Here is a 17566-nt window from a genome sequence, read left to right on the forward strand (position 1 = left end):
ATTTTTTAATGTTAAAATTGTGACTATGTAACATTATCATGGAGGTCATGGTTGGCTAAGACATTATGGATAAACATAAAATAAATTAAATGTGAATTTTAATTGGTTGGCCTAAATGGAGGGACACACGAATCCAATGATCAAATGGGGTTGCCTATTATATGCTTGTTGGTTGCTTGTGGCATTCATGTTGCATTCCAACTAGGTAGATCCATAATGGCAGCATTTAATCTCCTTAACATTTCCCTGAACGGCTATAAAACCTATGATGATAGGTGTTAAAGGTTTTAGAGTGGGAAGCGTGGGGTTAAGGATGGAGCCATCCCTGTTCCTCCTCATGAATCGAGACAAATGGAATGGAAGCTTGGGAAGATAGAGTGGAGAAGTGGAAACAAAGTCCTCACCGAAGGAGGAAGCAAGTGGAATAATAGACGAAACCACCACTTGACATATGAAAGATGTGATTTGATGAGAGAAATTTCCATGCTTTCTTGATCCTGCAACATAAAAAAAGGGAAGTGTGACATATTTGGGGGGACACAAGGAGAGATCATGGAAAAAGAACAAGGAGGAGTGGGGAAGAAGGGGGGCATCAAGCCATTTGAAAAGGGAAAAAAAAAAAGATTTTTGAGTCAAAGTAGGGGATAGAGACACTCTCTCAGGTAGCTTGGAAATGAGAGTTGTCACTGGGGAGTAGAGGAGTGAGATGGTAAAATTTGGGAAGAGGGGGAGAAAGGAGCTCATGGAGCCCAACTAAACAACTAAAGTGGCCTAGACCTTGGGTGGTCGAGGCCATGTGATTGAGCACATAAGAGTGAGGAAGTCATTGTGGCACTTACTACCAAAGGGGAGAAGATAAGTCATTTGGATAGTGGAATCCACCTCCAAATTGTATGGCCATATTTTAGTGTGATCCCCTTGAACAAGCATCCCCTCAAACCTTGGATTCAATTTAGGGGTGGTTAGTTGCAAGAAAGATTGCAGTGCAGTTGGCCTATGGTTGGGTGGAGAGTTGAATTCCCTCCTTCAGTTACCAACCATCTTCAACACATATATAAGTGTAAATTATTTGTGCATATTGTCTTGTGGGTGGTGATGATCATGTTATGTTGTGAATGGTATAATAATTTGTGTGTTTATAAATGTGAATGAGTGCCTGAGTTATGAGGCTCATTGTTACAATTATGATTAGAATGTTATCCTGTGTAATATTCATGATTTTAATGTCTACTTTGATTATGAGATCTATTATTATTATTCATGGTGAACATGAAGTTATGTGTGTATTCAAATGTACTCTGAGAGGTTGTGAATGATAGTATAGATCAACATGATCCTACACTACAGTTGCTAATCTTAAGTTAGGCCTCTAGCATTGGGGCCATAACCTCAAGAGGTTGGTATTTTGGGCCCTATGTTAAACACACCTCAGCTCTATCTCTATGTATGTGTGTCGTCGGGACCAATATGTGGCAAGGTTTAAGCCTAATTATATGAGAGTGGGTGGCATCAAGTGGGAATTAGTGGAACCATGATTCAGTGGAACCATGTTGTGAAGGCCAACCATCAACCATCAACCACAATACTATTGGTTTGATTGAAATGGTTTCATTGTAGAACTCTAACCACCACCCACTACTTGTCGTTGCAACCTTCACACTTCTTAAACACTAAAGTAGGAAACAAATGGGGTGATGGAAAATCTGATGTGATGTGGCTTGTAGACCCCACCTATATTGGAATTCGATAAAAATGAATATAATGGGAAAAATGTTACAAAACTCGAAACGGGAAGGCCCAATGAGGCCTCACACTTGAGTTGATGTGGCAAGTGTCATGCTGACCTAAAAATGGCTACATGGATGCCACATAGGGACCCATGATGGCTCATACCCTCACTATGATGATGTGTTTGTGCCACATGGTGTTGTTGGGAAAAGTATCCAATACGGAATGACCCTATCCCACTCTAAGGGTGATAGTACCTCAGCAACAACCGAATGCAAAGCTATTCAAGATTACTTCTTTATGAGATGTAAGAGAGGGGAGAAAGAGATCCACTAACCGTTGTCTTCCGCTAATGATTGATCCAATCTTCTCTCTTTGTTGCCTGCTCCCAACTCCTTGCTCTTTCACTGGCCCAGCTACACAAAGATCCTGCAAAAGGGCAAGAGAAGGAAACTACAAGAAGCATACATTCATAATTGATTCAAGGATTAGAATAAATCAAATACACAAGTATAACAATTCACCATTGAGACACATGCATATAGAAGAACCTCAAATGCTTTATTAATGGAAGAAGTAAAGTTCTGAGAGTGTTACAACCATAAGAGGCCCAATCCAGCAACACCTCCCAGCAGAAAGAAATCTCCTCTTCACCTCCTTCAAGCAAATCACCCAATAGTTCTATACTCAAACCAACAGCACTTCCTTACATTCACAAGATTCCCGCCTCCCTAGACCTCATGAGAGAGCTCTATATATAGGAGATTTGGAGAAAGGATGAGTCAGCTTGAGGCTGGCATGAAGCTGACTAGTGTCCTCTCCCACTTCAGTTATTCTTCAGTTCTTGATTCCACTTGGAGGTTCTTGCTTCCACTTGGAGATCTAGACCCTCTTACTCATCACAAGGCGAATTCCCTGATCCAAGTGTCATTTTGGAAGCTTCCTGGGCATTGACACCTTGAGGAATGACTGTGCCACTTGGCCAATCTCGCCCAGCGCAGGTAGCCTTCATTGGAGTTGACATTCAGCACAGGTACAGAGTGGAGCAGTTGACATTCAACGCAGATGCTCAGTGGAGCAGTTGACATGATCCAGAATTAGCTTGTTTTTGAGTGTTTTCAGGTGGAGAACTGATATTTAGTGCTGTGGTTTGCTGACCTTGTTCCTCTAGGGGCAGGAACAACATGTTTAGGTACTTTGGATCCCTCAGATTATTGACATTTCATGCTTCATGCTGTAAGGCACAAAAATGTCTATAACACATGGTCTACACCTGGATGCCACATAAAGTATTGTGTTGATGTGGACCCTGCTTTATGTTGACATAGTGGTGCCATGCAATCCAAAAAAAGAGCTTCATTAATGCCATGTGGCAGCCTAATGCTGATGTGTCTCTATATAATAGGACAAACTTCAAATTGCTTTAAATTTCAATATGGGAGTCAGATTGAGATAAAATTTATATCACTAGAAAACTCTCGATGATCTGAACGCAATGGTGGTATTGGCTTTGAGTTTTAACGATATTGGAAAAAGTGGAATTTTGTGACCCCATCTTCACCATAGACCTCAGAGATCAGGTCAAGTCAATATGTAACACCTCCCATGACTCAAGATAACATAAGGGGGTGGGGGGGAGTGTTACAAAGTATAGATAAACCTAATCCTGCACTGGTTACTTTGTTAAATATAAAGTTGGGCCTCTGTCTTTGGTTCCATAACCTCCATAGGTTGGCAGTTTGGGTCATCCCTATGCTAAACACATCTCAATTTTGTCTCTATATATGCATGTCATCGAGACTAGCAAGTGTAAAGGTTTAAACCTAATTATGTGTAGGCATGGATTTAGTTCAGTTGTGCCAAACCGCCTCTCCATGATCAATGACTATGAATGATTTCGGGGGGGTCTCATACTAGATTAATACCACCATAGGAGGGGCGCAATATTATTGGTTTGATTGAAATGGTTTTGTTGTGATACTCTAACCACCAGCCGTTGTTGCAACCTTCATGCTTGTTAAACATTAAAGTAGGAAATTAGTGGGGAATGGTCATTCCAACGTGATGTGGCCCATATACCTCGCCTAGATTGAAACTTGTTCCAAAATACATATAATGGGGAAATTGTTGCAAAACAAAAAGGGGGAGACCTGGTGGGGCCCCATGCCTGAATTTTCGTGGCAAGTGCCATGTGTACCTAAAAGTGGCCACATGTATACCACATAAGAACCCATGATGGCATAGACTCCCATCGTGATGATGTGGTAGTGCCATGTGCTCTACACTTGGATGCAACATGAAGTATTGCGATGATGTTGACCCTTCATTATGTTGGCATGGCAGTGTCATGCAAGTTAGACAAGAGCCATGTGGATTCCATGTGGTAACCCAATGTTGACATGGCTATGTATAATGGGTTAAACTTAAAATGGATATATATTTCTATTCAAGAGTTGAATTGAGATAAAATGTATATTGTTGGAAATCTCTCAATGAGCTAAATGTAATGGTGGTATTGGTTTCAAGTTTTAATGACAATGGAAAAGGTGTAATTTTTTTACCCCATCTTCACAATATACTTTGGAGGTCAGTTCAATTCAATAAATAACACCTACCACAACCCAAGATAGCACAAGGGGGTGGGAGGGAGTGTTACAATTATAACATTGATAAAAGGATAAATGGAGATTGGAAACCTTACTATGGGCTTGAAAAAAATTGTAAGTCGATAGATATATGGATTTGGGATAAGGAAAAAAAACTCCTCTTTGAGACTATCGTCACTCATATTATTTATAAGGGTGTGAAGTTTGGAATTATAGTATATCCAAAGACTTGTGGAGGAATATTGAACATATCAAAAAGTATTTTATAACTTACATCCTCAATATTAAAGGAAATACTCCCTACCCTATCCTCCTCATTAGAGAAATCTTTCCCCCATTAAACGCATGATTATGACTAGATATCATGTATATGAAGAATTTATACAACATAGACATCAAGAGGTTTCCTAAAATTTCTTCTAACTCTAGAAAAAACCTCCACCTTTGGCTCAAGTGGGAGTGGCATAAGGATGCCCAATCTTGGTGGGACCATTAGGGAAAAAAGGAGGAGATCATCATGTAGAATATGTTGAAAATAATACTGAGGGGGGGGGGGGGGGGGGGGGGGGGGGGGTGAATCAGTATTATCAGATCAGATAAAACTTTTCAATTTCATACTCAGATTCATACACGCAGCTTCAGTTAAGGATATCAGCGTATATACGCGACTTCGTTAAGGGAAACTAGCGTACATGCAGTAATCTTATGATTCAGTTAGCTTATCTTCAGTAAATGCATCAGAACATTATTAACCATATTAACAGTAAACAGGTGCAGTATAACAGAACAGATCATCACACATAAGGCACACACATGAACACCATGATATAAGGTGGAAACCCAATGTGGGTGAAAACCACCTGCTGCAATTTGTTTCTATCTTCCTTTAATAAGAAACTTCTTTTACAATGTACTGGTGCAGTCCTTTACCAGCACGCAGGCTACAACCTGCAGAGGGCTACAACCCTCTTAGCTCTTGTACTAGCCGATCCATTTACTAGTACGTAGGTGCCAACCCTACAGAAGGCTACAACCTTCACTCGTTTCCAGCTGCTCCTGGAAGGGAGCTACAACCCCCTGGCTCTTGTACTGGCTGATATGTTTACCAGTACGTAGGTGCCGGCCTATGATCTTCTCGGGACCTCGTTTCATACATTTTCATACTAGATCCATGAAACTATCACCATTGTAGTACAACCTGCATCATCAATCTCTGAATCACCCAATACTAAATCACTGAAACCCTGTCAACAACAACCAGACAACATAACAACAACCAGATCCAACTCCATCTTCAAATATCATACTTCACATTGTATACGCTACTTCGACGAACCCAACCTGCGTGTATACGCTCTTTCACCAAAACCAACCCGTGTACAGATCTGCAAATTCTAACTTATAACTCCGCAGCTATATCAGACATCAAAACATACCCAGATCATAACAATAAACATGCGTCAATAGATCTGGTCTATCCACAGTCATACCATATGAAGATAATCATTCCAAGCCTTGAGATCTCGTTCCATCATTCATCATCCTCCACATGAGTGAAACCTTGGTTCAGATCACCAACCCATAACCAGCACTTGGATCTCACACTTCCTCAGATCTTCATCACTCACACACTCTTGCACCCTCATCTGGCCTAATGATCTTCTCCTTATATAGGCTTAGGCCCTTCACAATACCACGGTCCAAAACCATAGTAACACAATACCATCAACTTCAAAACTAGGGATCAACACGTCCGTCGAGACACCATGGTCCAAAACCATAGGCACAACTTCCAAGGACTAACCGCCACGGACCAAAGATAAGTTTTCCACATGTACGCGCTTTTACTGAAGCCAACCTACGTGTACACGCTGATTTTCCTTACTGAAACTGCGTATATCGCTTTCTTGTCCTGTTGTACTAAGATCTGTCCTCTGATTAAGTTGCCATCACCTGTACTTGCCTCTGAGTGAGTTGCCATCAAGGACAACACTTGTATCATAATGCCAACAATCTCCCCCTTTGGACTTGATGGCAACCACCACACCAAGTCACTCTCCCCCTTTGACATCAAGGGCAAAGGGCGGAACAAGATATTCTCTTCTTTGGTATACCTTTTGTTGTACATACTCCCCCTGAGTACCTGCTGAAATCTCCAAATGTGCTCCCCCTTTGTATATGCCAAAGTGTACCAATCTGTCCATGCTCCCCCTGAGTACATGCTGAAGTTTCTGATTTGGCTCCCTTTTGTATTAATCCATCCATGCTCCCCCTGAGCAGATGCAGGTTCTAAGACCAGCCATTCATCCAAGACCGTGACTATCATTCATCATATATGATCTATACCATAAGCAACAGCCTGCAATACCATTCCTTTGATCAAACAGAAAGATGTATCATTTAGCTTCATAGACTTTATCAACAACTTCTAACCATAATTCCAACAATGCATTATTTGAAGTATATGCTCCCCCTGAACCTGTGCCATCTGTAGTTAGATCTGATCATGCATACATTAGTAATAAGCATCAAGATCTCATCATCATCAAGTTAGGATTAAACACTTCTAACATCTTACAAGTATCAAAACATTTCCAAACATCCTTAGAAGACTGTAATCGTTAACCAAGAGAGCAGATATTGGACTGAATCATATCAGACCCCTTTTCTGAGCCTATCCCCACTGCATTTCTTCAGACTGACATATACGCGATTTTGCAGTGTGAAACTCGCATATATACGCGGCTTCCCTTCATTAAACTTGCGTATGAGAATTAGAACACTGAATTTTTACATCTTCAGCTCCCCTTGAGTCTGTTATGTCTGTGCTGTGCTGAGTACCCTGTGTTGTGCCGCATTTTTCTGACTGAACTTCTTTCTTCTTCCATATCTTCAAGCATGTTGATGATTTCTTCTTATCATGAGCTTTGTTCCTGCAATCTCTTGCTTTATGTCCAAACTTGTTACATGCATAGCATCTTACATGTTTCATATTCCTCCTATAGCAATCAGCAGCTTTGTGGCCAAACATATTGCAAGAAAAGCAATATCCATTAAAGTATCTTGAATGTGATGATCTTTGTGCATGATGGTCTTGAAGCCTTCTTCTTCTACATATGGCTGCAACATGTCCAAGATTATGAAATACATAACATTCAACATTATTCATGGGAGGAGTAAAAGATTTTCTTTGAGGAGTCTCTTTCCTTGATTGTTGATGGGGTTGTCCTTTCATCTCCTTGTAGAGCCTTTCAGATTTTGCATTAGAGATTCTTGTCTTACTTTGTGAACCAGATTCACCTTCAATAGACTCATGAAAACCAAGACCAGTTTTGATAGCAGGGGACCTTTGACTACTAAGAATATCATCCAAGATCTTAGTACTATCTTGAAATCGTAATAGTTTATCTTTTTCTTCTAATTTACTTTTCAAGATATTTACCTCAACTTGATGTTGTTCTTCTTTTTCCAGACATTGCTTCTTCAAGGTCTCTTCAGCTTTCCTTCCTTCATCCAGCTGATGCCTTAGTTTGAGGATCTCGTTTTCTTGCTCTTTATTCAGCGCTAGCAGCATTTGTCGAATTCTGGAGGCACATTCCAACTGATCTTCTAATCTGATGATTTCTTCTTTGAGGGCATTCTCCTTTTTGCTAGGTAGATCTTGCTGATCTATGGTTTGATCTGATGCTTCATTTGCTTGTCCATCTTCATTCTGAGGTGATTCAGGATCTGAATTCTTGCTTCCACTCAACGGCAGGTTGTCATTGTTCCTTTGAGCTGTCTTCTTCTTCTGACGCGCTTTCTTCCCCATTGTTCTACGAATCTCCTTCAAGCGATCAAGCTTCTCTGAAGGACCTGCTCTGATACCAATTGTTGGAAATAATACTGAGAGGGGGGGGGGTGAATCAGTATTATCAGATCAGATAAAACTTTTCAATTTCATACTCAGATTCATACACGCAGCTTCAGTTAAGGATATCAGCGTATATACGCGACTTCGTTAAGGGCAACTAGCATACATGCAATAATATTATGATTCAGTTAGCTTATCTTCAGTAAATGCATCAGAACATTATTAACCATATTAACAGTAAACAGGTGCAGTATAACAGAACAGATCATCACACATAAGGCACACACATGAACACCATGATATAAGGTGGAAACCCAATGTGGGTGAAAACCACCAGATGCAATTTGTTTCTATCTTCCTTTAATAAGAAACTTCTTTTACAATGTACTGGTGCAGTCCTTTACCAGCACGCAGGCTACAACCTACAGAGGGCTACAACCCTCTTAGCTCTTGTACTAGCCGATCCATTTACTAGTACGTAGGTGCCAACCCTACAGAAGGCTACAACCTTCACTCGTTTTCCAGCTGCTCCTGGAAGGGAGATACAACCCCCTGGCTCTTGTACTGGCTGATATGTTTACCAGTACGTAGGTGCCGGCCTACGATCTTCCCGGGACCTCGTTTCATACATTTTCATACTAGATCCATGAAACTATCACCATTGTAGTACAACCTGCATCATCAATCTCTGAATCACCCAATACTGAATCACTGAAACCCTGTCAACAACAACCAGACAACATAACAACAACCAGATCCAACTCCATCTTCAAATATCATACTTCACATTGTATACGCTACTTCGACGAACCCAACCTGCGTGTATACGCTCTTTCACCAAAACCAACCCGCGTACAGATCTGCAAATTCTAACTTATAACTCCGCAGCTATATCAGACATCAAAACATACCCAGATCATAACAATAAACATGCGTCAATAGATCTGGTCTATCCACAGTCATACCATATAAAGATAATCATTCCAAGCCTTGAGATCTCGTTCCATCATTCATCACCCTCCACATGAGTGAAACCTTGGTTCAGATCACCAACCCATAACCAGCACTTGGATCTCACACTTCCTCAGATCTTCATCACTCACACACCCTTGCACCCTCATCTGGCCTAATGATCTTCTCCTTATATAGGCTTAGGCCCTTCACAATACCACGGTCCAAAACCATAGTAACACAATACCATCAACTTCAAAACTAGGGATCAACACGTTCGTCGAGACACCATGGTCCAAAACCATAGGCACAACTTCCAAGGACTAACCGCCACGGACCAAAGATAAGTTTTCCACATGTACACGCTTTTACTGAAGCCAACCTGCGTGTACACACTGATTTTCCTTACTGAAACTGTGTATATCGCTTTCTTGTCCTGTTGTACTAAGATCTGTCCTCTGATTAAGTTGCCATCACCTGTACTTGCCTCTGAGTGAGTTGCCATCAAGGACAACACTTGTATCATAATGCCAACAGAATATGGATAATATTAAAAATATCATTATTTCCAAATTAAGGAGAATTTTTGGTGCAATAAAGAGCTAAATAGAAAAAAGGAAACTAAGATATTATAAGGAGGTGATCAATCCCAATTAAAAAAACCAAAATTACCTTTCTTTTTTACTAGTGCTTGGAAGAAAATGGACATTGCAAAAATAAGAACTAATTCTTATGAGTTTCACAGTGAAATTAGGCATTGTTCAAATCCCAAAGCACCATGGGATGGAAGATTTTTTCACATGTGTTATCCTAAGAGAGTTGAAGATGAAAATAACTTTCTCTTAAATTTTTTAGATTATACTCACATTTGATCTCATTTTCAAAATATTTGTAACACTACCAATCTTCTTGACCTTTTAAGTCATCAAAACTATGGTGATCTAGTAACACTTCTCACACTTCTTTTTGAGCATAGAATAAAATGTTATAAGTATTATTATATTAAACCTTACATATATTATTCATTACACTGAGTGATGATTCTTGATCATAAGCATGAAGGGGCAAGAGAAGGAAAAAGAGAAAGACAAAGAGAGGGGAGGAGAGAGAGAGAGAGAGATAAATTTGGATGGGGGGAGAGAGGGATGGAAGAATAAAGACATAGAGAGATAGAAGTGGAGAGAGATATGGAGTGGCAAGGGAAAGATGGAGAGATACTAAGGGAGAGGGATAGAAGGAGAGAAGAGAGAGAAAAGGAGAGGAGAAAGAGAGGGACAGAAGGGGAAGAGAGAGAGAGAGGGATACATAGAGATGGAGGAGGGAGAAAGAGAGGGACAGAAGGGGAAGAGAGAGAGAGAGGGATACATAGAGATGGAGGAGGGAGATAGAGAAGGATAGAGGGAGGGATATAGTTACAGAGCTAGAGGGAAGAGAGAGAGAGAGATGTGGGGAGAGAGAGGAAGGAAGAGAGAGAAGATGGGAGAGAGAGAAGGAGAGAGGAAGGGAGAGAGCGATGGAGTTGGAAGGGGATATAGTGACAAAGTTGGAGGGTGGAGAGAGAGAGAGAGAGAGAGAGAGAAAGTGATGGGGGGATAGACAAAGGGAGATGGGAGAAAAGGGGAGAGAAAGGAAGAGAGAGAGGGCTTGATAGAGAAAATGAGAGAGGGAGGAAGAGAGAGATGGAATTGGAAGGGGAGAGAGAGGGAGGGAAGAAGAAATACCTAGAGAGATAAAGGTGGAGAGAGAGAGAGGGAGTGATTGTTGAGAAACCAAATGTAATGAATTATAACACTTAATTTCTCTTATTGAAAATTAATTTTGAATATTAGATGTCTTCTAATTACTTCTTATGTCTTCTCCATCAAGAAATTATATAAATATTCAATCTCCCAATAAAATGTAGAGATCACAAAGAGAAAAGAGACACCAAAATTAGGCTGCTAGCCAGGGAAAAATCTAGAAGGAAAAACCAAAAAATCTTCTCCAATAGAATTAGATCAAAATGAGGGATATCCAAGACCAAGACCATGACAAAAATTTCACCAACATACAAAGTCCAACCCTCCTCCAAGTCACCTCCAAATTAAAAATCAACATTGGTCAAACTTCAAGATTTTCGGACATGCAACTAGGGACGAATTTAAGCCTACAACTATTTCAGACATTTTGACCTCTACCACAAAATTTTGTCCTTCCACACGTTTGAACTATCAAAGTCAAATATTCATTCAAAAAGGGATATTTCTTCTTTTCTTTATCTTGCATTTCTCTCTCCGTTGACTCGACTTCCTCTTCTCCTTCACTAGGTTCAGATATGCTTCTTGTTGTGTGTGTGAGAGCTTCCAAATGGGTCAAAATACCTCTCATATATAGTTGTACAGGAGGGTCGAATAGATGTCTCTTGGATGACTAGGCCGAATTGTCCAAGGAGGGTCAACTTGGTCATCTTGTCGACTAATGACTCAACATAAAATTCAAATAACTTTGTTTTATAAATTTCTAAATGGGACATGACTCAAAAACATTTTCTTTTGACTCATAATGAATCCTTTTTTACTCTTCTTGACTCTAAGCATGAAGGACATGCTTAACAAAAAATAAATATAATAAATACATCAATGATAAATTTACATTATGAAGATTGAACCTAGTTATAATTTCAATGTTCCCCCTTAACTAGGGAGGTATTCTTAATGACTTTCATATCAGAAAGGATCCAGATTGATAAGAATCATTACAAACATCAGCATGACCAACATTATCAAACTACCAAGGCCTTGACAAGTACACTATCACTCCAGTGTATCAAAGCACAATGTTTGGATCCATTCAATAGGACACCACTACCCCTCCGAGGTACATACTCCACCTAGGTTCACCAAAATATGTCCTCACAGGACTATTTCATAATCAATTGTCACAATGCTTGACACAAGGAAATATTGGTCCCCTAGAACATTATTATACTAGATCAATGTACTTGATTTACAGTTGTTATTCTTGGTCACAGTACGTCTCAAGAATGTTGGTCCTTGATGCTTATCCAATCCACTATTCTCCGTATCCATATTCATGTACTAGACTTACGGAACACATAGTACATGACACATGGAGAACACTGGTATCTATCCCCACTCCCTCTCAAACAGGGAGGATATATCCACAAGCCCAAGCTTATGTAAAAAATACTCACAATTTCCCTTGGGAATGGACTTCATCAATGCATTGGATACCTATTCATCAATGGAGATATATTGTAACTTCACAACTCCATTATGCATCATGTTGCAAATCATAATGTGCTTCAACTTTCCTAATCCTCTGACATTGTTCATATAACTTTAATCAATCAAATTCAACATGTCATCAAATAGTTCATCAAACATTTTGGAGCCAAGTTGCTTCATAGCTGATTGTATATACTTTCATATCTTATTTATTTACAGTGCAACATAATCCTACTTCATTCTTTTCCAAGAAACCAAATCCTATATAGAACCAATTATGAGTATTTTTATCAACACTTCCAACCCAAACGATGTGTCCTAGAATCAAATGTATCAGGGAACCAACCAATTTTTGGTACAATGATGGATTAACAATATCAGAACTCTTCAACTTCTTGCTAAATGGTATTGACATAGGTATATAATTGGTCATCTAACCTTCTAAAGGATATTGGTCACAAGCTTCTTTTAGTTTTCTGTCAAACCTCAAGTAATAGTGTATCCATCCAAGATATGTCATATTTTTCTTTCAACTCCCTCTAAATATGATATCTCTAGCTCATGATTTCTTCTTGTTTCCAAGTACAAGTTTTTATTTAGTCTTTCAAGAATCAAGAGTAACCTTTCCAACTCATAATTGTGAACTTCTTCCTTTTACTAGGAGAACCTTTTCAAGACTTGCTTCCATGTTGCCACATAATGCTAAGCATTGGGTTTTTTTATGTATAGTTAAAACTACATACTTCTCCCATAGAACATGCTTTGCTATGTCCTGCTCTATATATAAGAAAAGTTTGCTTCCTGGAATACTTTGTTCTAGCCATCATAGTATCACTGGTCCATTCTTTGATGCATAAGTTCGAATTAGCTTCACTATGATTTGACATGAATGTTGACTCTTTCTGGATGTAATAATCTCTAACATGCAGCAAGCTAGATATTGACTACCACTAATATACCTCTTGGCTATTCTGCCCTTTTTCCTGACTTCCATCTTGTTAGCTTCCTTACTTCTTAGAGAGAAATATTATCTTCCTATGGATCTTCATGATGAAATTTTGGAGACATGAATATTTCTACATTATCTACAAATGTAACTGAAAGCTTCTTCTAGAGCTTTGTGGTGGATTCTATGTAGACAATGTTCAAGGAGGATTCTCTTCTTACTTTAGTGATTCGAACTACTTTATTGTAGATGACTATGAGCTCCCTCTCAATTTCAATCTCCATGAAAATACTTAATTTATGAATCTCAAAAATATTCTATGTTATCCCCCCATAAATCATATAATTGTATTTCCATTAATAGATATTATTCTATCTATCATCTTCTAAACAAGAAATAGAAATCAAACTTGACTACAAACCTGCTACAAAAATGGATTGTAGAGCTATGTACACATGTGATATTCTTTATTATTGTTAATAGTAGATATCCTTGTTGTCTTCAACCTTGGGTTTCTTCGTAGCTTCTTCATATTCAACTAGAAATGCTTCATGTCTTTCCTTCCTCTTATTTCGCTTATTGTTCTTAGGGTTATTTGGACAATCTCTCTTGATATGTCCATATTCATGACAACCATAACATTCAACTTTGTACATATCCTTATTTCTATGAGACTTGTCACCATTGTTTTTGTGTTGAGATAAAAAAATTCTAAACTTCTTTCTTGACCTAGCTGCAAAAGCTTCAGAGTCTTCATCATTAGGTTGAGTATCATTGTTATCCTTCCGTCTTAATTATTCTAGAACCCATGAAGCCCATAATTCTTCAAAGTTCAAAGTTTCCTTTCTAGCATATATGCCTCTTGCAAAACCATCCCAAGATGGAGGTAAAGAATTGATTACATAAGTGATCAATTCAGAATCAAATATGTTGTCACCAAGCCCTTGAATTTGATCTTTGATTTTTTATATCTTCATGAACTATGAGGCCATGTTCTCTTATTTTTGACATCCTTGTTGCATATATTTGATTCCTTAGAGATAAATTTTGATGATTATGTTGATGGAGTATAATTTCACCAATGTATCATATACTTCCTTGGATGTAGACAAATATGAAACAAAAAAAATGAGATGGTATTTGATGGACTCAAAGAGAATCCTTTGAGCTCTAATCTATCCCTTATTGTATTTGGCCACTTCTTGAACATTGTTTTTATATGGTATAGGAACATTTCCTTCAACAAATTGCATGACTTCATTTTCTTTAAGGACTAAATCAATCCTCTTCTTCCAAGATTTGAAATTGGATGCTCCATCGAGCTTATTTCCTTCCCTACGAATAAATTCCATTTGATTGGAAGTATTAGGCATAGAGAATAGAAGAGTACTTACTTGAAAGTGAGAGAGAAAGTTACTACAAGAATATCTTCAAGGATGTCTTTAAGTGACTTAGAGTTGTTATAATCATGTCTGCAAGAGAATGATATTCAAGCTTCCTTCCTTAGCTTTAGTAGTGAGAGTGAATTGCTACAAGGGTTTCTTCAAGTATGCCAACAAGTTGTGATCTTCAACCTTCCTTCCTTCACCTTAGCTCTTATACCATTTTGAGAAACCAATTGTAGTGGAGTCTAATACCTAATTCCTCTTCTTGATAATTAGTTGTGAATATTAGATGTCTTATTATTACTTCTTATGTCTTCTTCATCAAGAAACTATACAAATGTTAAATCTTTTAGGAAAATATAGAGATCACAAAGAGAGAAGATATGCCAAAATTATGTTGCTAGGCAGTGAAAACTCCACAAGGGGAAAACCAAACTGTCCTTCTCTTATAAAATCATATCATGATGAGAGATATCCAAGACCAAGATAAAAATACGAAAAACCCTCCTCCAAGTCACCTCAAAAGTCAAAATGAATTTTGGTTAAACCTCTTCAACATTGGTTAAACTAGCGCTGAATTTCAGCCTGTAATTATTTCAGAAGTTTCAGCCTCTACCACAGAAATTTCGTCCTTCCACATGTACAGATTGTCAAAGTAAAAGATTCAGTCAACAAAAGGATATTTCTTCTTATCTTTATCTTATATTTATCTCTCCTTTGACTTGGTTTCCTCTTCTCCTTCACTAGATTCATATAAGCTTTTTGTTGTATGTGTGTGTGAGCTTCCAAATGAGTCGAACTACCCCTTATATATAGTTGTCCAGGAGGGTCGAATAGGTGTATATTTGAGGACTAGGCCAACTTGGTCATCTTGTGGACTAGTGACTCAACATAAAATTCAAATTATTTTTTCGTACAAATGTCCAAATGGGACATGACTCAAATACATTTTATTTTGACTCATAATAAAAAAAAATTACTCTTTTTTACTCTAAGCATGAAGAATGTGCTTTAACAAAATATAAATATAATAAATACATCAATGATAAATTTACATTATGAATACCAAACCTAGTTACAACTTCAACAGTGATAGGGATGTGAGAGAGAGAAGGGGAGAGAGGGAGAGATAAAGAGAAGGGGGGTAAGAGAGAGAGAGAGAGAGAGAGAGAGAGAGAGAGAGAGAGGGAGAGAGAAGGGGAAGAGAGTGAGAGGGGGGGGGGAGAAGGGGAAGCGAGAGTTGTTGGCATTGATGTTTTGTTGCAATGATTGATAGTAGGAATTGATGTCAACCTGGCATGTATACCGATGATTGTGGTGTAGGTGGGTTGAGTGTGTGACTGATTCGGTTATGTGCAGATGTTGTTGTTATGTATGGTTGCTATTGTAGATGACAAATTATTTATGATTGGTTACAGGTGTTAGTACAGACATGGTATTGGTATGTGTGTGTGGAGGAGTTTGGAACTTGGTATTGGTATTACCATGGTACAAGTTCCCTTGGTATTGGTATTACCATTGTACAGGTGTCCTTGGTATTGGAATTACCATGATATTGGTATGTTTGCAGAGCAAGATGGCATGTGATATTGGTTTGGAGATTACCATGGTACAAGTGTCCTATGTATTAACATAACCATGGTATTTTCCTGTGGTATTGGTTTGGATATTAACATAAGCATGGTATTTTCCCATGATATTGGTCTGGAGATTACCATGGTACAAGTGTCCTAGGTATTGGCATAACCATGGTATTTGCCCATGGTATTGGTTTGGAGATAATTGAGGATAGTTTGGCATATACTTGTGAAAGAGTATAGAGTTGGTTTTTTTGTTGTGGTTGAGTGAGTAAGGAAGAGTGTGTGAGGGAGAAGAATAGTGTGTGCAGGTTGTGCAAGAATTTTTGCAGAAAACCTACAAAATTTTACAACAGTAGTAAATGGCAGCAGAAGCGTGATTCAACTAGAATTGTATGAAGAAGTGAGGAGATGGAATAAGGAATGATTGTAGATCATTCCTTGTATGATTGTTCATTTTATTTTCATTAGATCATCATTTGAACATGAAACATTTGTTATTGATGGGCTTTTGCAGCGATTGAGTGGGTATTGCATAACTTTTCCAATTTGGGTTTTATGTTTGTTTTTTATCTTATACTACAAGAGGTTGTTGTGTTGTTCTAGTTGAGCAATTCAGAATGGCTCCAATATGAAATATTTACGAAACGAGGGTCATATAAAAGGGTGGGGTGGGGGATCCAACAAATTCGGTATAGAGAACATATTTCTTTATGAGTCCAATGGGAGTTGGGTGAGGCTCGTTGGTCATGGTGGCTTCCAGCAGATGAATGTCTGTAGAGTCATGAGATGAGGATCAGATTTCTTCATAGTCCAATGGTTTTTGGGCAAGGCTCGTCAGTCGTGGTGGCCTCCAGTGGATGAATGTCGGTAGAGTCATGAGATGTGGATCATATTTTTTTACTGGTAATAGCCATTTTTATATTATATGTAATTAAATTTGTTGATGATTAATAGAATTATTTTAGCATTGTAGTAGCAGTAAGGGTGGCTTTTTACCCGGAGGGGGTTTTCCACTAGAAATATCTTATGTATTCTTAATGCATGTTTATTTGGTTATTTCTTATGGTTCTCATGTGTTTTTATATATGATTTAAAATAATTATGGGTTAATGAATGTTGTGATTCAGTAATTGAAAAATAATTAAAAGTTAATAAACACAATCACTACTGATTCAAGCGCCCCTCTCAGCAGTGACCAAATTTTCAACAGTTGGTATCAGAACCAATGCCTTTGTTGTGGCTTAATCATTGGAAGGTGTAGAAGGGGAAATCATAGGTTATCAATATGCT

The sequence above is a fragment of the Pinus tabuliformis genome, chromosome 7 (genome assembly GCF_031772625.1).
Source record: "Pinus tabuliformis cultivar Carrire ecotype Pingquan chromosome 7, CPIR1, whole genome shotgun sequence".
Classification (NCBI taxonomy): Eukaryota; Viridiplantae; Streptophyta; class Pinopsida; order Pinales; family Pinaceae; genus Pinus; species Pinus tabuliformis.